A 24,988-nucleotide genomic window follows, 5' to 3' on the forward strand; every position below is an offset into this window, starting at 1 on the left:
AGATGCCCAGCAGTACACACAAACACAACTCATGAGCACCATCTTATGGGCATTTGAGGTAACAGATTCTGAATGCCAAGAGACTATTACTGTAAATCTTTAATATTCAGATGTGTGAAAGAACCACACATTTTCTCCTCCTCCCCCTAAATATATCCAAATGAAGTACTACATGAATTAGGATAAGAAAAACAGTTTAAACGTTTGAAGATACTTATATTTGAATACTTATATTTGATATTTATACTTGCACAACTTTAATAAAGGCTTAACTGAAGCCTCTAATCTGTGAATATATTTAATATTTCTAACACTTACCTCATCCAGGTTAAGAAACACTGACCTAGGTGAAATCAGATTTTTGAAGGTATTCAGGTATTTAAAGATGGAGAGGTGCTTAAGAAGATTTAAGTGCCTAGGCACCTTCCCTGTATCTACAGGCAACTAAATACCTTTAAAATTCTGGCCCTACATAGGCATAGGAAGTAGGGATGTGGGGAGTGCTGCATCACCCACCAGGTTTTGCTCCCCATACCAGGGTCCCAGCCACCAGTCCGGAGGAGCCCCCTGCTGTCCGGTGTCCCAGTCACTAGCCCAAGGGCTCCTGCCATTGGCCCCACACGCAGGGCTCTGCAACCTCCCCCATCTGTGGTCCCAAACTAGTGCAGGGTAAGGGGGTGGAAGGGCATAGCTCTGCACGTTGCACCCTAAAAATTGTTTCAGTGCCACTGTGAATTTTAATTAATTTTAATTCAATAGTAAAGAAGGACAAAAATTAATGTCTTGGAGGATGGCAGTATTGACGTATTTATTGATATTGCATTTTAGCATCCATTTATGGTGGTTTACAATAAAGTGAAACACGGTGTGTAGTGGGGAACGTCATTCTGAAACTAGTTTTTAAATGTGACAATTTATTTTTTATGATTCAGTGAAGAAAAGCCAATCAGAATTTGTTTCAATACTGACCGAAACTGTAACGGCAGCTCTTTTTGATCAGCTCCCTTAAGCGCAAACTAGCTACAAAGGTTACTTTCCTTAAGGCAGTTGTAAGGGTTATACTATTTTGAGTATTTGATGCCCAACAATACAATTATTCTCTCAACTGAAATTTTACCCAGTAATAGCAATACCTCAGAGAGAACTTCTGGGTCAGCTTTTCCATTAGTTCAGGTTACAGAGACCCATATGCTGAAGCTCACGGTATTTTGATCAAATCTCTTCCTTTAATGAGCAGGAAGATACACTTAGTAATCATAAAATGTAGTAAATATAGGCTAAGTAAAATAAATACACAATGTAAATGGAGTAAGGGAAGTTAACTAATGAACTACTGTCATCAGAGTTTGTAATATTAATTTCTAACAGTTGCACCCCATGCTCACTACACTCACAAAAGCAGCCAGGGAGCCTGATAACATCATTCTGTCATGTAGCAGGCAAAACTTTTTTATAAGTAGAGAGAGATGACACAGAGAAGTCCTCCCAAATGAAGGGGTGTTCATCTCTATTTTGATGAGATGGCCATGAGAGATGAGTGGACAGCCCAAAGCTAGGGTTGCCAGGTGTCCTGTTTTGAACCAGACAGTCCAGTATTTGAGCTTTCAGTCCAGGAAACAAATTGAGAAAATACCGGACATATAACACTGAAACGGGCATCACCCCAGGATCTATGTGCACCCGGGCCAGCCCCGCTCCCCACCGGCCAGCCCCACTCTCCCCCCCCCCCCCCCACCCTGACTCCCTCCCAGCCAGCCCAACTTCCTGCCAGCTGGTCCCCACCCCCCACCCTCAGCCAGCCCCCCTCCCCCCAACCTCCTCCCAGCCAGCCCTGCTTCCCACTGGCCAGTTCCCTCCGCCCTCCCCCGATCTCCCCGCCAGCCCTGCTCCCCCCAACCTCCTCCTGGCCAGCCCCGCTCCTCTCCTGACCTGTCCTCCTCCCCCCGATCAAGATCAAGAGTGTCTGGCATTTTTTTAAAACCATCTGGTAACCCCACCCAAAGCAAGTTTATAGACCCTTATGTTCCCAAAGTACAAAAAGGAAATTTGAAAAAGCGACTGTATTTTTTAAAAAAGCAATAAATTCCTAAAGAATCAAGGCTTTGAAATTCCCTTAGACATTTAAAAAAGAAACTTGTTTATCCATGAATCTGTTGACAAGGGTAATAGTAACACCATGAAATGTTTGATAAATATTATGACCTGGCAGATTACAGCAAACATTCATTTAGGATTAGAATATTTACCTCCCATACATGGCCTTAGAAGAAACACTTAGCCAAACACTGTGTCTAAATGAGACAAGTAATGAAGTCACTAACTTTTATTTGTGTTAAAAGCAAAGAGTGGAAAAGTACAGATTCAGGTAAAGAAGATGCATTTAGTGAAGATGAGTAACTACTCTGAAATATACATAGATCAGTGTTTATCAAAGTGGTCTGCAGACCCACTCTGAGAAAGCTACTACTGGGCTGCTCCGGTTTGTTTAGTTACCGGCTCCATATCCATAGAGCCTCGTGGCTCCCATTGGCTACAGTTCACCATTTGCAGCTATTTCCATGGGGCAGAGCATTGTTGTAAGACAGGCCTCAGCTATGAAGTTTTTCTCAAGGAAGCATAGAAATAATAGAAAGAGTTAAAGCAGCTAGCCTTATACTCTGCTGAAAAGTCCTAATCTAGATCTTTCAAGAATTTGTATTCCCTTTGCTCATTTTAATTTCTGTAACCTAATTTCAGCTTTAAGGTCACTACATGTTCAGTTGTCTGTTTAAACAGATTACTGTACTTTTCTATGATAAATGAAGACCTCAAGCATAATTTGAATTGTTTATATATAATAGATAAAAATGACTATATGTAACTTATGTCACACCAAAAGTGAGTTGTCTTTAGTGGTAAAGATGGAACACTAAAACAAGATTAAATTGCAGGAATAGCATGATTAGATTATGGAAATATTAATTTTATTTCTCAAGGGTCCAAATAAAAAAGGATGTTAGTCCTTTTTTCCCCTGAGAAACATGTATCCCAGTCCACAATATGTGTTTAATCATTTCCTTACTGTTAGGTGTAAAAAGCTTCAAGTAGCTAACCAGTTCTCTTACTCCAGGTCCCTAAGAATGGATGTGAAACTGAAATCCAGAGGGCAACAATCTTTTTAGCCATTAGGAAAAAGTTATTGAATATTCCTATAGTCATCAGGAATTCCAAGTAAGCTGCTTCTGACTTCATATTTTTGCACAAGAAACTTGCTAAATTTGGAAACCCTCATTAATTAGGCAGTCCTGTATGCATTGTGGCTTTGTGGACAAATGCTGACAGTTATGACCAGATGGTCAGTCTGAACAAGGAAGTGGTAGAGATTATTTAAATACCATGTGGAATTTTCACATCCTTTACTTCTGGGGAAAATTCTGCACACTGCACATGTGCAGCAATGCATCTTCCCACAAATTAACTTTGATTCCTGCAGAAAAATGGTTTCTGCACAGAAGCAAAGAAAAGCTGCACCAGAATGTACTCACCCCTCCCTGACAGTGCAAGCATGTCTTTTCAGGAAGCAAGGGGAGATGACTGTCCAGTGGGGGTATCCGCAGATGCTCTGGCACCCCAGAGAGATTAGTCCCAGCAGGTCAGTGGGGCGGGGAAAAGGAAAGAGGAGGAAGATGACCACAAGAGAGCCAGAGTTCCTCCACCCCCTTCTCCCATGTGCAGCACACAGTGCTGGGCTAGATCAACCCCCCAGAAACTTACCTGGGCTGCAGTAAGCTCTGCGTCATGGGGAGAGTTTAGCAGGGAGTTCTAGATGCAGGAAGTAAGGCTTGGTGGGTTGGGACTCAGTGGTGGAGGTTGGGTGGAGAGGAGCAGCAGGTCCTCTTACAGTGACCCCACTCCCACCTCCTGACTCCATCACTCCTCAGCCACGGCTGGGGAGGGATCACTGGCAGGACAGCTGTTTCCCCTGTCTTCCCACCCCATGTGCAGCCAAACCTCCATCCTGCACTCAACTCCCGCAAGTAAACCTTACATCCCTGCACCTGAAATGAGGGATGTTAGACAGCGTGTAATTGAATAGTCGTAGCAGTTAAACAACTATTCAATATTTCCTGGGGGCAGGGCCGGCAGCGAGTGTGCTTCTGACCCCACTCCCAGGGAGTCCCCTGCCACTGTTGCCTCTGAAACAAAGGCAGCAGCATGGGAGGCAGCAGCCCCTGTCCATGGGGGGAGGCGGGGTCCAAGCTCCCTGCGGACAGAACCTGCTCTGTGGGATTCCAGAGCAGCCCGTGTCGTGGGGACCTGGGACCCCCACCCCACCCATGGACAGGAGCTGCTGCCATGGAGCAGCCTCTGTCTGTGGCAAGCCTGGGCCTGGCAGCCTTCAGGCTTCATGGCAGCCTCCCCGCCTCCTCCCCATTACCTCTGTAGGACACCAGCATGCCTCACCCTCTCAGAGGCATCAGTGCAAGGGTTGGGGGGGTACCAACTCCTCCTTCCCCCAACTTTTCTGCCTCTAATACAGAGGCAGCAAGGGGACGGGGGGGGGGGGGGGGGGAGGGAAGAGAAGTGTGTGTAGTCATCTACATGTTGACATCCCTACCTAGAACCCTATCTTCTCTGCATCAGGCCTCCCCCCACCTGAACTCCCACCCCACTGAGCCCAATCAGCTGCACTTGTCCCCCATTCCAACATGCCCAGCACACTGACCCTCCTGTTAAGCCTCAACTACCATCACCTGACCCCCCCCCCCCCCGTGGAGTCCCATTTCCCCTGCAATTCCCCCACTACCAAGTCCTTGCGCAGCCAGATCCCTCTGCACCCAGACCTAAAATGCTCACACACAGATTGTGCCACTGGTACTCTTAATCAGAGGGGTAGCCGTGTTAGTGTGAATCTGCAAAAGCGACGAGGAGTCCTGTGGCACTTTATAGACTAACTGAAGTGTAGGAGCATAAGCTTTCGTGGACAAAGACCCACTTCGTCAGATGCATGCTCCTACACTTCAGTTAGTCTATAAGGTGCCACAGGACTCCTCGTCGCTGGTACTCTTAATGGAATTCTATATACAAAAAAAATTTTTTTTTAAGTCTGCATGTTTTATTTGTCCCATCAACAGAGTAACAATATAACACCACCATTTTCAATAATTTTCTGAGAATTATTTGGAAATGAATTAACAAAAATTCAAAATCAAGTTCACAGATTAAAATCTAGTCACGTCATTATTTATGGTGAGATAGCATTTTTCTCAAATTAATGCAGTAATTTGGGGATGCAAAGGACATGGGAGCTGATAGTAATAATTTATGTCCATCTGCTAGTGTTTGCTATAGGATTACAGAAGGCTAATTCAAGAGGTTAGCAGCACATAAGCAGGAAAGGCAACCTTATGTTCACACAACATAACTATGGATATTTAGAAGACAATATCAGTGTCCCACCTTAACATTTTATCTCTGACCATGCTAAGGTCAGTCTTACAGGTAACCACAGGGTGGGGAAAATCCAGTGAAAAGTGGAACAAAGAACTTTGGGATGGATGAAAAACCTGCTTCTAAAGATAAGGAAAGAACGAGGCAAAAACTGCAGGAGTGCTGGCAAATTGAGTTTGCAGAGGTTGGATGTAGGAAATAAGCTAGGTCTACATGTGAGAAATGTATGGATAGATCATTTATTTTGTTTGAAACCCCATCTCATGCTTTGTACCTACTATTGTGCTTGAATAATATTGTTTTGAAAAGGCTATTTCATATCACTGTATTAGCTACTGGTCATAGCACATGAAGAGAAGAATCACAGGTAGCCAAACCCCAATCAACCTGCTGAGTAATTACGATTGGTACACAGGGTACTGTAGCCCCGAGTCTAGTACAAGAATGGGAGAATTACAGGATTAAACTCTGAGAGGTGAAGGTGCAGGGTCCATCCCTTGTTTGGGTGCACTGGGAAGATTTAGAAGGGTTGTAAAAAAGGTGCAGCTAGCCCTGAATCATGACAAATCTAAAGCAAAGGTTTCATCTTAAACTTTAAAAAACTTAAAAAATGAGGACAAAAAAGTACAGCACTCATACAGCAGGTCTGAAGATTCATGAAACATATATAAAGAGTATGTACTCCCTTTCTAATATTCCTGGAAAACTGAAATCTCAAAGTCAGTCCCAAATCCAATCGCCAAAGCAGGACAAAGTAATGTATTATAGACGACCATAGTGACACGTTAGCAAATGTTTTACCAACTACTGATAAAAGAAAAAAGTGTCATGCTTGCCAGAAAGAGGTCATTAAGACCATGTCTCAGGGCTTTTGAACTGAACTACCACTTAAGCCATAACAATATCACCACATCTGAGATGTTTCAAACTGTTCTGTCCAGATTATATTGACCTCAAATAAGAGAGCAGTAACATAGAAATGAAAATCAAAGAAGTCCTATTTAAAACTAAAGAGAAAGCCACTTACAATTATAGTATTATATCTTATGTCTGTGGTTATGCCACAATCAAAGTTTTTTGTTCCCCTCACCTGCTTAAAGCCACAGGAAAACTGCACAAGATAAGATAGCTGCATCTGGTCAAAAATGAAGTAATTTTTAAAACTAGAAATAAATGAACAAAAAACACTAAACAAAAACTCATTCAAGAGTAAAGGAAATAAAAAGTAATGGCTGCACCAACAATATGTTTTAAACTTCTGCAGGCTAAGAATAACTATTCTACCTTCAACAAAATAGTGCTAAAAATTTACAAACTGTTGACATTTATCAAACGTTCACACAAGAATATTATTAAGTTAGAAATGTAAATACAAAGAAGTTATTTGGAGCACAAACTTGAAAAACACTGAGGGGCTTTGCTTGTTTTTCCAAAGCCACAGATAAGACATATTAGTGAAATTAAAATGTTTTGGCACCAGTTAAAATGCCCTAGACAACTTTCAACTCCATTCACCAATATGCAGCATTTAAGATGCAAATACTCATGTGTTTTAAATACAGATATTTTTGCTTGGTTAATGCTTAAAACTTCCAGTACGCTCCCCCACACTGGATTAGGGCTTCACATTAATAGACAAAGTGACAGGAATTTTTACTTAGTTTTAAGAATGCAATCTATGATGGACATAATCAATTTCAATGGACAAAATGGTGGTTAGGATGAACAAGTAAAAGATACCTGAAGGTATGTGTTCCCACATTTGATTATTTTTCCTATAACTGAATGTCCAAGCTTCCCATTCCAGCTTGTTTTTAAACTGTACTTCATTAAATAAAATATGGAGACAAAACACTCTTGTAGCTACTTCAGAAAGTTTGTCCAACACATTCAGATTAAAGGTTTTTATGCATTAAAAGGTTTCACAGATAGAGGGAAACAGATATACAGTCTATCTCCTGCTTATTATACCTGCTATAATATTTCTTTTAATAAACTATTGACATCCCTGGCAACAGCTGGATTAAAAGATGGTAGCAGCTTTGCAAGCATCCTTCAAGTAGGACTTAGGAACTGTACTTCAGTGAGAGGTCAATACTATGGCTAAATAAAGATTTAGATAGCTAATTTTAAGCCCCTACTTCATTTTCTGATATGTCCACATACTAATGAAAGAAATTAAGTTACAGGCTATCCAGTAAACAACCCTTACAAAGTATTAGGGATGATGCAACAAAATATGCTTGCAATGAAATATTACAGACAACATTGCAAGGAATAAGCTCTTTTGTACCCTATAAAAACAGTACCAACGTTAGCTAAGAATTTCTACCAGATTCAGTGTTATCTAAGCAGGTTAGTGTTATATAGCAGTTAAATACATTTACTGCTACATTTCCAATAATGTGAGTAGTGTCACCTAAAAATTGGCAAAACAAAGAAAAAGATGACATTGCTAGACTTCTCCATATATCCAATAATTATACAATACTGAGACAAGAATGGGGCTTAAGTGGTTAGATGTTTTTCTTGAGAATGCTTTATTAAAAATTTTATTAGCAGTCACTGTGACTCTGCCTCATTGTTCACAAGGGCCCATATTTGGAACAAGGAGCTTATTTCTTTAAGCCTTATGTAATGCACTTGACATTTTCTATTTAAACATCAATTAAAGGCCATTTTCAGCATTATTTGCTTACAGGATCCTACTGAACCAATTAATATTCCTGCCAAAACAGCAAATATTATAACTGTAGAGTTTTAGATGTACAATGCTACTGTAGTCTTTAAATTTGGTCTTGTTGTACTCTTTTGTCCATTAATAGATTATGGAAAAGTCTCAAAATAAGGCATACAAAGGAAAACATACATTGTAAGAAGGCTCATCCAACTATTCAGTGATTCTGCACACACAAAATTTACCATATGCCCAGAACTGTGCTATCATCACTTACAGTTGTGGTCACTAACTAGAAAATAGGACCCTTTCCTGAGAGCCTGCAGATGACCTCAAACAATAGCTGTGGCTAGTGAGGGGTCTCCCAATCATGTCAAGCAGGGTCACAAGAATTCTGCAGCAGCAGAATCTCTGCTTCTATCACACCCCAAGATTAGTTTCTAGATAACTGCACCTATATTTCTTTGCATGGTTCCCTAGTGCCACCCACTTAAACATTTCCAACTCCCAGTCCTCAAATCATTTGAGCAGAGACCTTCATTACGTTTCCTCTTAACAAGAGGTTGTAATGCTGCCTAGCATCCTGGATTTCCACTGGGCTATCACCAGTCAGACTGCCTTAACAAACCAGTGTTTTACTTCCTCTCCAAAGGCTATGAAAGTAAAGTACTGCAGGAGTACTGCCTACAGTAATTAGTTAGAACACAATTCCTTCTCAACAAGGGCATGTATTTTCAAGGTAAAACCATTACAAAGCAAACATATTTCAGAATTTTTTTTAAAAACCTCTACATGCATGCTAGAAAGCAGAAGTAACCCTCAACTCCAACCTCGGGCTCTGGTGGGTTTTAGTCCTACAAAACACACAGTTAGGTTCCCTCACCCCCACCCAGTTACAAGTTCATCCCTCCTAGATCCATAACTAGAACTAGCATGTGCTAGCCTTCCCCAGGAGAAGGTACCTCTTGGGATGGATTTCAACCTGGCTGAACTGCCTTACTCTAGTCACCACCCACAGTTATTAGTTTGGGTCAAATGACACCAGAGTCACATTGCAACAACATTAGGAAGAAGTTCTTTGGAAAGCTGTACTAGCCTTCCCTGAAGTACTACAGCCAGGTGCCTGACAATTTGTCTGCCTCCTGATGGCTCTTGCTGCCCAGTTTTCTCCATAAGGCTGGGTTACAGTGTTGCCCTACTCCATGTGTGCCAGTAGCAGGGGTGATAGAGGTGCTGCCACAAACTCCCAATTTTAGCTGGTTTCCATCACATCAGGGGTTTAGAGTTTGGTTCAATGGCTCTCAACACCCCCTGCCTTCTCACTGTTATAGTCATTATTCTATGAAGTCAGAAGAGTCCAGCTTGCAGTTAGGTACCAGAGTGGGCCAAAAAGCCTAAAAAGCAAATTGGTTGCTTGGAGAACTGCACAACAACTAAAGGTCAATAAAGGCCTGTCTACACTACAACAGTAAGTCCACTTAAATCAAGTTGATAATAGCACTAACTGACACACTGGTTCACAGCCACTCTATGCTGCTTCTGTTGGCAGTGCACATCCTCACCAAGAGCATTTCCATCAACTGAAATGGGCCATTGTGGGCACTAACAAGTGTAGCCAGGCAGTCCTGCAGGTGGAAGCCTCAGATATATGCATGGGTGTCTCAGCTGTCCGCCCCCCACCAGCTATCCACTGATGCCATCTCATAGCTGGAGCCCCCAGCCCAACAGCCTGACCTGTCAGCCATGCTCCCCAAAGCTCCCACACCGACAGCCTGACCCAGGAGGTCATGCAGTGCTCAATTTCACAGCAGAGAGCCTACTGGCAGTGAAACTGACACATCTGTCAGTTTCATGACTCCTATTTCACATTTTGGCTCTAGCTCAACTGTTAGCCCCCAAGGGAGAGGAAGGAGGGATGTTTCACTGCTGGAGACCCTCCACCCTGCCTCAGGGATGATAAGCTGAATTGCTGGCCCCATAGGGTGCCCACAAGCCAGAGACCACATGTGAAATAGAAACAGCCATGAAACCAACAAGAACATCAATTTCAGTGCTGGCAACCTCCCTGCTGCGAAATTGAGCCAGCTGTAGGCTCATAGCTCAGGCTATCAGCCCTGAGGCAGGGCAGGGAGAAAGCTCTGGCTGTCAGAGGAGAGCTACTACTGTCACCTCTCCTCACAAATCCCTCCACACGAGGAGAGCCCAAGTCTGGACACTGGCTAGGCTTGGGCTCTCCTCAACACCCTCCCCCAATCCCTCACAAGAAGGCAGCAGTAGGGCTGTAGTGTGTAGTTCATATCACATTGACAGGACAGGTGGTCAGCACCAGATGAGGAGTGGGCACTCTAGCTGTCAGCCCCAAAGGGTTGAACATTTCCTGGGAGATGCAGAGAACCCCAGCTCTCACTCATTCACAATCACTTATCACCTCTGATAGTTCTAAAAATAAAATGTAGAATTTTCCAGGTACAAACTGAAAAACATGCTTACAAGAACACCCATTCTTCGAACCTCATTGGAATATACTGGAGTGGAAGATATTACAATTTCCCAGCATAAATTGCTTCTCAGTTGAAACTATATGCTATTATCTTAACAGTTTGTGGAGGTTTAGATGTGAACAGGTTATGGTGAACAGTTACTCAGGAGCAGCACCAGAGTCAGCAGCCTCATGAGGGGCCAGAAGTGGCAACCATAGTTGGGTGGGGGACTGCTGGCTCCCAGCTCATGCGGGCTCATGGGTTGGGAGCCAGCAACTTAGCTCAGGGTCAGAAGCAGCCATCCTGGAGCAGCAACCATCCACTTCTTTTTAATCAGTTAACCAGCTAAAGTTAACATTTAACCAATTAACTAACTAAACAGGATTTTACATTCCTACCTTACAGCACTAAATAAATGCTAACACTTGGTGAGATTACAAGGCCGGCATTGAAACTACAGTGCAACGGAAAGAGTAGTAGTTATAACTGTTCATGCGTTGCCACCAGTTGGCAGGTTTGGTTGTAGGAAGTCTGATCACTTTCCACCCTAAATATGGACTACTCACAAGTACAAGTTAAAAACCTGTCTCCACTAGCCATACTTGGTACTACAAAAGAATAGTGAGTGTTTTCAGTTTTATGTACATGAAAGAATCTCAGACTCCTGGAAATCTACTACAGGGCTCTCAGGTAGATGAAAGCTGGATGCCTACTAGAACAGAAAGAACTGACCACTGAACAAGCTTTTAAAAGACAAAAATATGGTCATGTAATTGGAGACAGTGATTCTACACTGGCTCTGCAATATAAAAATTAACAATTAGTTAAAGCAAAATATAATCTAAATTAGGAAGTTAATAATTAGGTCAAGTGAATACCCAAAAACCTCATACAAAATATTATGAGCTGGCCAACAAGGCCTCTAGAGGGTTATGGAGATACTTGAATGGCAGACAGTTGCCAGTTGTATAACTGTAATTAGGAACAAGGATTTTTTCCAGATTGACCCACTTACTAGAGAAACTTTTTTGTAAGATACATGTATTAAATTCAATGCATGCAAGATATTCTACCAGAATATATTCTTGAAGCATTTCATATTCAGAAACACTGAAGACTCGCAAGCAGCTCTCTCACATCTAATGACAAAACTGTAAAGCTTGATTAATCTATGCAATAATATATGCAGCCATCATTCAAATGATCATAAAGAATGTTCACACTGAATAAAAAAATAAAATAATTGAACCTCTCTATTCTGCACCCTCAAGACCTGACTAGTGCCAAACCAGAAAATTTGCCAGAACCATGGGAAGACTATATTGCCTTTCAGTATTACTAACTCTTCCACTGACTACAGAGCTCTCAAAAGATAGTTATGGGTAAAAGAGAACTGAACACCACCACAGACCACTGAGAGCCAGAACTGGTAACCATCAAAAAACATCAGAGGGGTAGCCGAGTTAGTCTGTAACAAAAAAAAAAAAAAAAAGTCTAGTAGCATCTTAAAGACTAACAAAACATGTAGATGGTATCATGAGTTTTCGTAGGCACAACCCACTTCTTCAGATGACCAGAGTACTGGAAGTCCAGGTCATCTGAAGAAGTGGACTGTGCCCACGAAAGCTCATGACACCAACTACAAGTTTTGTTAGTCTTTGAGGTACATCAAAAAACAGGCAGCTCAGACTAGGGATTTAAAATCCCATTTAATTAGTTAGCCAGTTAAATTTAGTGTTTAACCAGTTAACTAATTAAAGGAGGGATTGGCAGGGACAGCTGCTGCGGCATGGGGACCAGGAGGGACTGGAGCAGCCCTCTACCCACTAGGGTTGCTAGGTGTCTGGTTTTGAACCGGACAGTCTGGTATTTGAGCTTTCTGTCCAGGAAACAAATTGAGAAAATACCGGACATATAAATGTCCGGTTTTTCTAATTAATAAGCTAGTTTTATTAATATGAGCAGGGCTCACCAAGCGGCGGCAAGCCCCGCTTGCCAGCCACGCGGTTTTGCGCCGTTTTGTGTTCCGTGCCGGCTCTTCCGAGTTGTAATCTACTCGCCCCAGGTGAGTAGATTACATTATTTGTCAAGCCCTGATTATTAGTATCAGTACATAGTTGCATACTACCTGGCTGGTACACACACTCAGGCTGCGTGAGCGTGTCTATCAGCCAGGTGTACGCAACTACGCTGTAGAGAGGAGGGGGCCAGTGTGGGATGGAATCTCTGGGGCCGGACTCACCCCGCTCCCCGTTCCCGCCCGGCAGATTGTCTCTCCCCGCTCCCCAGCCAGTCCTGCTCCCCCCGACCAGCTCCACTCCCCGATCTGAGATCAAGTGTGTCTGGTATTTTTTTTTAAGCCATCTGGTAACACTATTACCCACAGCAGGCCAATTAACTATTCACATCCCTAGCTTTGACAGTCCATATAAAACAGTTGCCAAAAATCTCAATCTGATCTGATTTCATAGGTTTTAAACCTGCCTACTTCCACTTTACCAACTACAGACTTTCTGGTTCTCTCCTTCAAACAACATGCACTATTCTGCCCTCCCCTAATAATCTAATCATTAACTTTTTCCATGTCTCCCCGTATTTCCCAGCCTTGATGCCCATCTTGACACTGTAAATCCATTCCAACAGTTAACACTATGCCTTCCTCCATGCCTCTCTCTAAGCATGGAATACTCCTGGGTCACAAAAACCACTACTTCAAATTCCTGACTGGAACTGTCTTAAAATATTCTTTTGAATTATGCAACGAGAAAGGTCTCTATTAATGAACTTATTACCCAGAAGTAAGGAGTCAGCATAAAAACTTCACAACTCCTAAAATGAGACAAGCATATGAATAGGCCCACTTCTTTCAAAACATGCAAGAAGCTAGCTGACTGATATGCAACTAGGTAAACCACAATTATAGCTTATAAGGTCACCATATTGTTTTATTGTATGTAGAAAATTTCTGGCATTGCTTAGGTCCTTAACTCAATTTTTGTTTTTGGAAAATAACATTCAATTGTACATGCTTCATTTAAATCATTGCTCTGGGATAGGACTGGGGATGAAGGGTTCAATATGCAGGCTTCCCAAGGGTTCAATATGCAGGCTTCCCAAGGGAGAGAGGACTGCCCCAGCCCCCTCTCACCATAGCAGCTTGGGGCTAGGTGAGAAGCACTTGTCTAGGGCTGTTACAACACCAGTAGGCATAGCTGGGGCGAGGAGTGCATGTCCCCCAGCTGGGGCAACTGCAAGTTCATCTGCCCTCTGCAGGCCCCCAACCCCAACCCCTCCCAGCTAGCATGAGGAATGCAGAAAACAGTGTTTTTCTGTTGCTCCCTGGTGAAAGGGAACAACTAGCAATGTCCCCATACAAATGAAGTTCCCTCCCCTCCCTAAAGGGCACCTGGGAGTGAGAGGCTTAGGGCTGGGGCAGTCCCAGATTTGGGGCGGGAGAGGGTTCAGTCTCTTTTCAGTATGGTTTTATAGAAGCAAACCCACTTCAGGCACATCCTATTTTCCTGGCACAACCAAACCCTTACCTTGCTTTAAGTTAGGATAACCAACACTTGTGCACTCCTCTTTGTAAATTAGATATCTGTCAAGTATCTCAGCTGACTTAGATGTTAAAAATCTATAGACACTAGGGTGGTTAAGAAAGTCTTAATACCTCTATGTTTTGGCAATTCACTAGCTGAGTCTTCAACCCAGACCACTACTTTACACAGATGATGAATATAGAGTTTAGGATTCAACAGCTTCAGAGAACCTGACCACTAAAGACAGTGAAAGGTTCAAGTGGAAAAGTTTCCAATGAATACTTCCCATGAGAAAAAGCATACTCGGAAGGTAAACTTGGAGCTAAATGCAACTGCAGTATATCTGAAGTAGAAGAGAAGAGAAATTGATTTTGCTATTTGATCAACAGAAAGTGACCTGGGGAAGTGTCTGGTTAATATGTGGGATTTACTCAGGTGATTGTAACATGCCAGCCCTGTTGGGGATGCCAAAGCCCAAGGACTTCAGCCCCTGTTGGGGGGCCTGTGACTTGAGCCCTACTGAAGCCCTGGGGCTTTGGCTATGCTCCCCATGGTGGGCCTTGGGCTTTGGCCTCAGCAAGTCTTATGCCAGCCCCGATGACCCCAACCCACAGATGGAGAACAGCTTATCTAGCTTTATGTGAATTTATATAGCTTGTTAGTGTTTCACCATGCTGATCCAGTTTCAAAAGCAGCATTTCAGATTAAATGAAAGTGTGTATTGTATTTAAAGCATAATCTTCTCTAGGTCACTGGTGAATGCCCCTTAGTTACAGTTATCCTAGTTATGTCACATCAGCCAACCTATAACATGCACGATAAGGTAGCCCATTTTAGCTGGGTTAGGTTTGCAATCTAAAAATATCTCAGTAAGCTGGTCAATTCACTACATTTATATGCTTCAGGCGGTAGCCGAGTTGGTCTGTACAGATAAACTTTAAAAAACAACCAACAGTCTAGTAGTAATTTAAAGACTAACAAAACATGTAGATTGTATCAAGAGCTTTCGTGGGCAAAGTCCACTTCTTCAGATAACACTTCTGAAGTGGGCTGTGCCCACAAAAGTTCATGATACCACCTACATGTTTTGTTAGTCTTTAAAGTGCTAACAGACTATTTGATGGGTTTTTTAAAGTTTATTCTTTACATTTATACAGTTAAGCATAACCTCAGCCATTTGACCTTCCTTCATTTCCTACCAGTCAACGTAAGGCGTAGCACTAAAACTCAGTTAAGTCCTTTCAAAATATTTCCCTCAATGGTCTTTCTGTTGAATTTAGCATTAAGTAAACCCAGTAACTCTATTATGGTGGGAGTTTTTGTGCCAAGGGTGACTGCCTCCTCTCTCTTTCCTTCACCTCTCCTTCCTCAGTCACGCCATAAATGACTTTGAGCTTGCTTATGAACTATTAATAGTTTTCCTTTTCCCTTCCTAGTTCTATCTACAGCACAGCTTCACAGGTAATTAATCAGCCCTACCCTGTCAGTGAGCTCCAAGCATGGACCCCTGAGCCTCTGACTAGGCAGGGCTGATTAATCACCTGTGAAACTGTGCTGCCATGCAGCTTAGAGGGAACACTGAATGGGATCCAGTCCTCAGTGCTAAACTACAGTTCTATCTTGTAGTGCAGTGTTTCCCAATTTTATTTGGCTACAGAACCCTTTTCAACTTAAAAGAATTTCAAGGAACCCCTAGGGTTCCCAGGATAAAATCTGTCAAACAAAAAAAGAAAAAAAAAAGACCCACCAGAACTGGTCAAGCAAAACAAATAAAAATAAAAAGCTGCAAAATAGACGCTGTCTCTTTAAGAGGGAGTGGGGGAGTGCCACATTCTCATGGAACCCTTACTTTTGCTTCGCAGAACCCCGGGATTCCGCAGAGCACCAATTGGGAAACACTGTTGTAGTGTAAGACAGACCTAAGTGTCCACGAACCACAGCACCGGCTTGGTCAAAATCATGCCTGCACATCTAAATAATTGGTTTAACACTGACAACTGAAATGGACCATACTTGACTAAGAATGCATCTACCATTATGATGGTATAAAGCTTGTAGAGGTGTCAGGAGAGAATGTTGCACCTCTCCTTCCTTTTAAAGGAAATTCCACAGCTACATGTTGCAAGTGGAGGAATTAAGGGAACTTTTCTGTGAAGAAAAGGGCAGGGCCTGGCTGTGGTTGATGACTACCCTAGCACACATCAGAAGGGTTGTATTTTTAGTAAGATGAAGGCCTAAAACATAAGCCCATGTAGCACAGGCCTCGTCTTAGGCCTAGCAAACAATGGACAAAACATGGCTAATATAAAGCAAAGTTAAGATGTGAGCAAGAGGCAGGCCCCTGTTCACAGAACTTGTCACAAACAAGGCTGAGGGTGCAAAACACTACTGAGGGTAATAGGCCCAGGTATAGGGCAGTAATTGGTACTAGCTACTGACTGTAAAACAGTAATTGGTACTGGTCATAATTTAAAAGCACATGGCAACACCAGCTCATTAAAAAAGACCTTGGTACCCACTCCCCACAGATACAGACCGAGGTTCAGGAAAGGGTCTAAAATGACAGCATGATGGATAGAGATGATCTAATCAAACCATGATGTAACAAGATGATGGGTGGTATCTAAGAAGCATCAGAGGGTGGCAAGTGACACATCAGGAGTGATGTGTAACTTGTTTGTACCTGTATATAAAGTGGTGTCTTGGGACAACAGTCTTCGTCTGACCTGAAAGCAGTGGGACCACCCAGTTATTCCACTGTTATGGATTACATATGCATAGTGGTTCATTAAAGTCTACTGACAACTATTACTGTACTTCGCTTAACAATAAACCTTCAATCCTTATCAGATTTTTGGTCTTTGGGGGTTCTATCAGGGTTTGCTGAATAAGTCAACACAGCACAGATCATTGAACACACACACAAGCAGCCTTCTGATTATCATCGATGGAGCAAGAACCCATCAGAACGACAGGTTCTGAATTTGGTGCTCCTAGCTCTTACCATTTTGGAGGAATTCTTGAACAGACAAATTAACATACAGTAGATAATTTTCACCTCACACAAGATGTAACTTTTTCCTCTATTCTCTGTCTTTTTCATACAGGAAGTCTATCGTGACACAGAATGACCTTATTTTAGGTTTCTACAACATAGATTGTGGATACTACCAGAAAACGCTACATGAATATTACAGTGCAAACAAAGTCCACCGGCTCTGAATGCAGATGTTAGAAGTTTTAGCTCGATTAAAAAAAAAAGGTAAAAGCCAAAGAAAAATTTGATCTAGCAGATTCAGGGTGAAGGCAGAGACACCAGAAACTCCCAAAATCTGTTTCTAGTTTGTGGGCTTCTCATTTTACTTTCTACATAACATAGGCCACTGGCCTGCCTCCTCAGTTAAGGAACAAACTGACGCTATGCCACTAGCCTTGTCTCAGTATTTCTTCTTCATTTCCTCCCACCATCAATTCAGCACTTCAGTTGTCCCTACCCCAGTAACCTGAGGTCTTCTGCAGTTGCATCTACAATCTTACAGATTCTCTGCCTCCACTGCCTTCTTCAGGACCAACCCGCTTACTGCAGATTTCCTCCCTCAACTGAGATCTTTTAACCTTTATTGGAAACCAAGTGCTTGTGAGACAAACTACAAAGCCCCAAACTGTTCTTAACAGGGCTCTGCTTCAGAACAGGGCTGACTGGCTCCAGGTCCCACAGCTCTAAAAAGGACAGTTACTTTTACCCGAAAATCTCAAAATGCCTTAATATGCTATATAGAAGTCATCTGTCTAGCAGAAAAGCATTACCCACATTTAAAAGATGAAAAAAAATCAGAGAAGCTAAGTGACCATTTCAAAGCTTCAGAAGTCTCCAGTCACAAGCAGGATTAGCTGTCAGATCTACTTTCTTACCTACTTTGCTAAATTGCATTGCTTCCCATGAAAAGACAGTCTCAATATCCAAATTCCTATCTGCAAACAAGGATGCTTATCTATCTCATAGGAGAGTTGCAAGGCAAGTGTTAAGCACTTTGAGATCCATTGATAGAAAGTATTATATGAGAGAATTCAACATTCAGATAATAGTTACAAAACCACAGAAAAATACTGATTGCAAGAAACCAACAGAAATTATATTTCTCATGTTGCACGTTTCTACTCTCCATGGCTATTGTCTAGACTACAGGGGGGGGGGGTTGGAAAAAAGTGCCCTTTTTTCTAAAAAGCTTCACCTGCATCTAGACTGCTGCCATGTTCTTTCAAAATTAAATCGAAAGACCCCGGCGGTTTTTTCGACAGCGGTAAACCTCATTTTACAAGGAAGAGCTCTTTCGAAGAAAGGCATTCTTGAATGAAAACAGGGCTTTTTCGAAAGAGAGCATCCAGATTGCTTGGATGCTCACTTTTGAAAATGCAGATCGCTTTTTCAAAAAAAGTTGTGGCTGTCTAGACAATTTCTTTCGAAAGAAGCATGTAGTCTACACGTACCCCGTGTTTGGTTTTCAAAGTTTGCTTAATAGGTCCTATGTCCTCTTAATATTGGTGTTAATTAAATGTCTTGATTTAGCCCAATTTTGTCCAACCTTAATTTTTTAAAAATAAGATCCTTATTGCATTACATAAGTAATGCAAACACAGCTCAGCTTATTGGATTTCAGAAGTTTCAATGATTTCAAAGACCAATATTTCAACTGCAATGACATCTCCAAGGATTGTCATAATTCACACGACAGTATCAGTTACACTGTGATAATCAGCATTTTCTTATCTTCAAACAATTTAGTGAAGGCATGCTGAAACCAAGCAATATGGTATGCAATTTGGGCTGAACTACTGGGCTTTCTGAAAGGAGTGTCTGAAAGAGAACAGATTTATTTCAAAGTTTCTAAGAGTGAAGTAGTGTTCCACTGGTGGTCAAAGGATGGACAACTCCTTTGACAAGCATTCTGGAAGTACAATTCAGTAGACACTGGAATATTCCAACATATTCATGAACAATAGTTAAAGATTTTGTTTTCAGCACACTTGGAGTTAGTGCACAACTAGACTGAACTTGTCAGCAATATCATTTGACAGGATTTCTATTTTCTATAAAGGGTTTTTTAAACTTGGGCTTGTGATTTTTTCATGTTTATTTACAACGTATACTGAAAGCCACAAAAGTAGCTTTTAAAACCACGAATTCATCTCTTAAAAAAAAATCTTAGTTATCAGGAATGTCAAATCTGCTCTTTTTTTGGGGGGTGGGGGCTGAGGTAGATTAATCCTATAGGGTTCTCCCCTAACCAGCAAGCACATGGTAAAATATAAATTGCCAAGTCTACAGTAAGGTCTGAGAATATGTTTAAAATAGGGATGTAAAGGGGCAACGGATTAACCACCGAACCCAGCCTAAGCAACCCCCTGCCTGGGCTACAGCTGGCCTCGCCCGAACAGCCCCTCACCTAAATAGGGATGTAAAGAGATAACCATTTAACCAGTTACCCAGTAAACATCACATTTATTGGATGATAAGTTAGCTGCACTGTGGCTGCTCCAGCCGGGCCAGTCCTACCATTGGAAATTTGGTGGAATATGGTAAATCCTAAAATATATAGTAATTTGGGGGCTGTGCACCCTGCTCTCTATGCTCACCAAACCCCTTCTCTCCTCTGGGCCACTGGGAAAGGCCAGGCTGTGGCCACACCAGCCTGGGCCCCTCCCTCCCGCTGCCTGGAGCTGTACCAGCCCATGTCCCTTTTCCATCTCCACCCCTTGCTCCTTCTCCACCCCCTCACCAGCCCAGACCCCTTTCCCGCCTCAAACCAGACCAGGCCCCTTCTAACCCCCCCTTCCTACTGCCAGGGGGTTGGGCCTGACTGAAGCCACGGCGATGCCATGCCTGGCCTTCTCCCTAGGATTGCCAGATGGTCTCCCAAAAAATACTGAATGCACAAGCTAAAAATTTATCGAGCAAAAAAAAAAAAAAAAAAAAAAAAAAAAACACTGCCACAAACACACATGCTATGTTTAACTTTATAATAAACAGTCTTCATCCTACACCAACTCTACGTAAAGAGGCTTAGAAGTAATTGTGCAAATGAGCATGCTATTTTCATTGTTTTCTATTCCTCTAAAGCTAAGGCTATAGAAGAATTTAGAAGAACTCTTTTTTATCCTTCAGCTGAAATGATTGTAGAGAACTCCCAGCGCCAATTGCACCCCGCCTCCCAGCCACTCCCCCCACCCCCACTAGGCTTCTAGCGCTCCCAGAGCAGTGATCATGGCCCTGCCTCCCAGCTGGGATTCCCAGGCTGGAAAGCGGGGCCTCGATCAGCACTGGGAGCCTGTGATTGAGCAGAAGCCTAGAAGGGACAGGGGGTACAGCTGGGATTCCCAGCCACTCCTCCCACCCCCCGCCAGACTTCTGCGCAATCACAGCTACTAGCACCGATCGTGGCCCCGCCTTCCAGCTGCTCTCCCTGCCCACGCCAGGTTTGTCTGGTGCGCAGCCAGAAAAATCAGAAAATACCGGACATTGCACGTGTCCGGTATTTTCTGATTTTTTTTTTTTTAACCAGAGAACACAAATACCAGATTGTCCAGTAGAATATCAGATACCTGGCAACCCTATTTCTCCCCCACCCTCCAATCAACAGCCAGGCCCAGCCCTCTCCCTGCCCAGGCTCTGGCAGCTTTGGCCAGACTGAAGCCTCAGCATGGCCAGGCCCAGCCCTCTCCTGTGAGGCTTCCTCCCACCCCCCCCCCCCCCGAATATCAGGAAGGTGGGGGGAGAGGAAGGGCCATACAGCTTATAGCTTCCACTCCTTCAGACCACAGGGGGAGGGGAAAGGCTGCGAGACTCATGGTGCCCCCCCAGAATTCTGGAGAGACCTCGCCGGGAGGGGCCAGGCCAGAACTGCACTGGCCCTGCTTTCCTCTGACCGCTGGGAGGAGGAGGAGGAGGAGAGGAGGGCCTGGCCACAGGCAGCCCCAGGCCTCCGCATGGGCCCTGGGAAGGGCCAGGCTGGGGGTGGTGGGGCTTGTTCCTGTGGGCTACAGAGTGACGTAAAGCAGGAAAAACTTTTTTTATATAGAAAGAGATGAGACACGGTCATGCTGATAGGCCAGTGGAACTTTATATGAAAGAAAGAATAGAACCAAATATAGTAAAAAGTGACTGAAACAGTAGCACAAGCTCTATAGATAGAAATTCCACATTTGAAAAATAATGAGGGCTGTCAATTGACATGTGTTAATGCCTGTGATTAACTCAGGACAGGTTTAACGTGTTAATTTTTGCACATTGAAGTGCTGCGCCAGTTGATCCCCGGCTCTGCTTGCGCTGCCCCTTTGAAGTGCCATTTTGGCTCTTTAAAGGGGCAGCGCATTTGGAGCCGGGGATCAGCTGGGGTCTCCAGCTGATACCCAGCTCCACTGTTGTAAAACCCCTTTGAAGCACCACAGCAGCACTTCAAAGGGGGTTTGCAACAGAGCTGGGGATCAGCTGGAGTCCCCAGCTGATCCCAGGCTCCTAATGCACTGCCCCTTGGAAACGCTTCCGAGGCGCTGCAAAGGGCAGCACTGCATGGAGCTGGGGATCAGCTGGAGTCCCCTTTCTCTAGATCAGCGGTTCTCAATCTTTTCCAGATGAGGACCCATTTTGACAATTCAGGAAGACTCAGTGACCCAGGGAAATTCAAAAAATGTGTGAATGGCTCCTTAAGAGTCTCCTAGGGAAGATACCTGGCGACACTTTTGAAATGTAATGGCAACCCATATTTCAGTCCCGACCCATACTCTAGATCATTTATAAGTAAGTTTAATAGGATTGGTCCTAGGACTAACCCTTGGGGAACACCACTAGTTACCTCTCTCCATTCTGAAAATTTAGCATTTATTCCTACCCTTTGTTCCCTGTCTTTTAACCAGTCCTCAACCCATGAAAAGATCTTCCCTCTTATTCCATGACAACCTAATTTACGCAAGAGCCTTTGGTGAGGGACCTTGTCAAAGGCTTTCTGGAAATCCAAGTATACTATATCCACTGCCCCCCCCCCCTTGTCTGCATGTTTGTTAACCCCTTCAAAGAACTCTAATAGATTAGTAAGTCAGGATTTCCCTTTACAGAATCCATGTTGACTTTTTGCCCAACAAATTATGTTCTTCTACGTGTCTGACAAATTTATTCTTTACTATTGTTTCAACTAATTTGCCCAGTACTGGCGTTAGACTTACCAGTCTGTAAAGGGTCACCTTTAGAGCCCTTTTTAAATATTGGCGTTATGTTAGCTATCTTCCAGTCCTTGGGTATAGAAGCTGATTTAAAGCATAGGTTACAAACGACAGTTGTTAGTTCCGCAATTTCACATTTGAGTTCTTTCAGAACCCTTGGGTGAATGCCATACGGTCCCGGTGATTTGTTACTGTTAAGTTTTTCTATTTGTTCCAAAACCTCCTCTAATGACACTTCAATCTAGGACAGTTCCTCAGATTCATCACCCACAAAGGACAGTGAAGGTTCGGGAATCTCCTTAACATCCTCAGCCATGAAGACTAAAACAAAGAAATCGTTTAGTCTTCTCTTTATCATCTTTGATTGCTCCTTTTGTATCTCGATTGTCCAGAGGCCCCAGTGTTTTTTTAGCAGGCTTCCTACTTCTAATATACTTAAACATTTTAAATCTCATTATTTTCTGTTTGTAACCTCTCTGATCCCCCCGATGGTCACGGTCACCATCCTAGTCAGGTAGTTAGTAGTATATTCCTGTTGATATACTATTAATTTAACAGCTGTCAAGTGATTAAAAAATTTCATTGCGATTAATTGCACAATTAAAAAATGTAATCGTGCGATTAATTGCATGCGCCTCCCCTTTGAAATGCTGCGGTGGCGTTTCAACGGGGTAGCGCTGCATGGAGCCTGGGATCAGATGGATCCCCAACTTCTTGGGCAGCTATTTTTGGAACTCAGAAGGAAAAAGAAACTCTTGATTTAGTCCTAAGTGATGAACAGGATCTGGTCCAAGAGGTGAATATACCTCTGGTATCCCAGAAAAAACCCATAATGTAAACATAGCTAGAGACAAACACAGTATGTTGAGGAACAATCAACATGACTTTTGTCAAGGAAATCATGCCTCACTAATCTACTAGAATTATCTGAGGTGGATAAACAGACATGTATACAAGAGTAAATCCAGTGGATGTAGCATATTTGGACATGCAGAAAACCTTTTGACACAGTTCCTTGCCAAAGGCTCTTAAGCAAAATAGGCAGTCATGGGATCAGATGGTTGATCCTCTCTCATAGATCAATAACAGGTTACAACACAGGAAACAAAGAGTAAGAACACACAGATCATTTTTTACAGTGAAGAGTCTCCCTAAGGATTTGTACTGGTACCAATGCTGTTCAACATTCATAAATCATCTGGGGAAAGGGATAGACAAGGAGGTGGAAATGTTTGCAGATGATACAAAATTACTCAAGACTGCAGTCTGCTTTCACTAAAAGTTACAAAGGAAAAACTGAGTGACTAGGCAACAAAATGGCACGTGAAATTTAATATTGATAAATGCATGTTGGAAAACAACCTTATATAAGAAATTATGCAGTCTAAATTAGCTGTTACCACTCAAAGAGATCTTGGAATCATTGCAGATATCACTCTGAAAACTTCCACACAATATGCCTCAAGTGTTAAAGAAGTCAACAATGTTAAGAACCATTAAGAAAGGAGTAAGACAGAAAATAACAATGTCACTACATAAATTCATGCTACACCCACACACTGAATATTTCATACAGTTCTGGTTGCCTTGTTTTAAAAAAACAGAATTGGATAAAACAGAAAGGAAATAAAAATGATTCGAGATTGAAACAACTTCCATATCAGGGACCATTCAGCAAGAAAAGAGATGACAGAGAGGGATGTGATAAAAGTCTACAAAATCATGAATGATGTACAGAAAGCAAATAAGGAAATGTTATTTTTTTCCTTTCATAAAACACAAGAACCAGGTGTCACCCAAAAACATGAACAGGCAGCAAGTTTAAAACAAACACAAAGCAAGTACTATACACAGGAGGGCCAACAGACGAACTGGGACCCTGGCCAAGGTGGGGGGGGGGGGGGAGAAAGAGTAGCTCTATACTCATGCTCTTTGAATGTGCAGGGCCTCAGGTAGAAGGGACAAGGCTGGAGGGAGCTAGCCCTCAGCACTGCCCTTCCCTCCCACCCCCCCAATCAGTCCTCAGAGTCACCTGGAATGTGTAGCACAGAGCCCCAATGGCAATGTAAAGGGCCAGGACTCCAGCTCCCACCATAGCTGCAATTAGGGTGGTAATAACCAGCAGCCCGTGGCCCTTTTGAATCACCAGGGCTTGGAACAACTGCCCCATATGCTCCCCCTTGGGCACGCCTGACTTCGCACAACACACAATCAGCCTCTGGAAGTCACTGCCGATGGATTCTGTGCGGGCCAAATATAGAACTGAGCTCCAAAAAGAACTAGGTAAGTTCATAGAGGACAGGTACAGCAACAACTATTAGTCAAGATGGTCAGTGATCTAACCCCATGCTCTGGGTATCCCTAAATCTCTGATCACTGAAAATCTAGGACTGGACACTATACATTAGCCTGTTCATTCCCTCTGAAGCACCTGGTATAGGCCGTTGTTGGACGACAGGATACTGAACTAAATGGAGCATTGGCCTGACACTCTATGGCCACTCTCATATTCTTAAGAACATGTAGCTTTGAGCAAGTGAACCTGTTAAAGGGAAGGAGGTGTGATGCTTGGGTGAAGTTTCTAAGTAGGGCATAACAGTGGTTTAGCTATTCAGCTTCCCCTCCACTGCATTCTGATCCAGGGAAGC

The 24,988-nt window shown here is 43.0% G+C and overlaps 1 protein-coding gene across 6 annotated transcripts in view; it reads right to left on the bottom strand.

The window, feature by feature from the left end:
- The window catches only part of LRBA (LPS responsive beige-like anchor protein), a 559,238-nt gene that overhangs the window by 530,625 nt on the left and 3,625 nt on the right, over positions 1–24,988 (bottom strand). The gene's annotated exons all lie outside the window — the stretch shown is intronic.

This window comes from Pelodiscus sinensis, chromosome 5, assembly GCF_049634645.1.
Source record: "Pelodiscus sinensis isolate JC-2024 chromosome 5, ASM4963464v1, whole genome shotgun sequence".
NCBI classification, from domain to species: Eukaryota; Metazoa; Chordata; order Testudines; family Trionychidae; genus Pelodiscus; species Pelodiscus sinensis.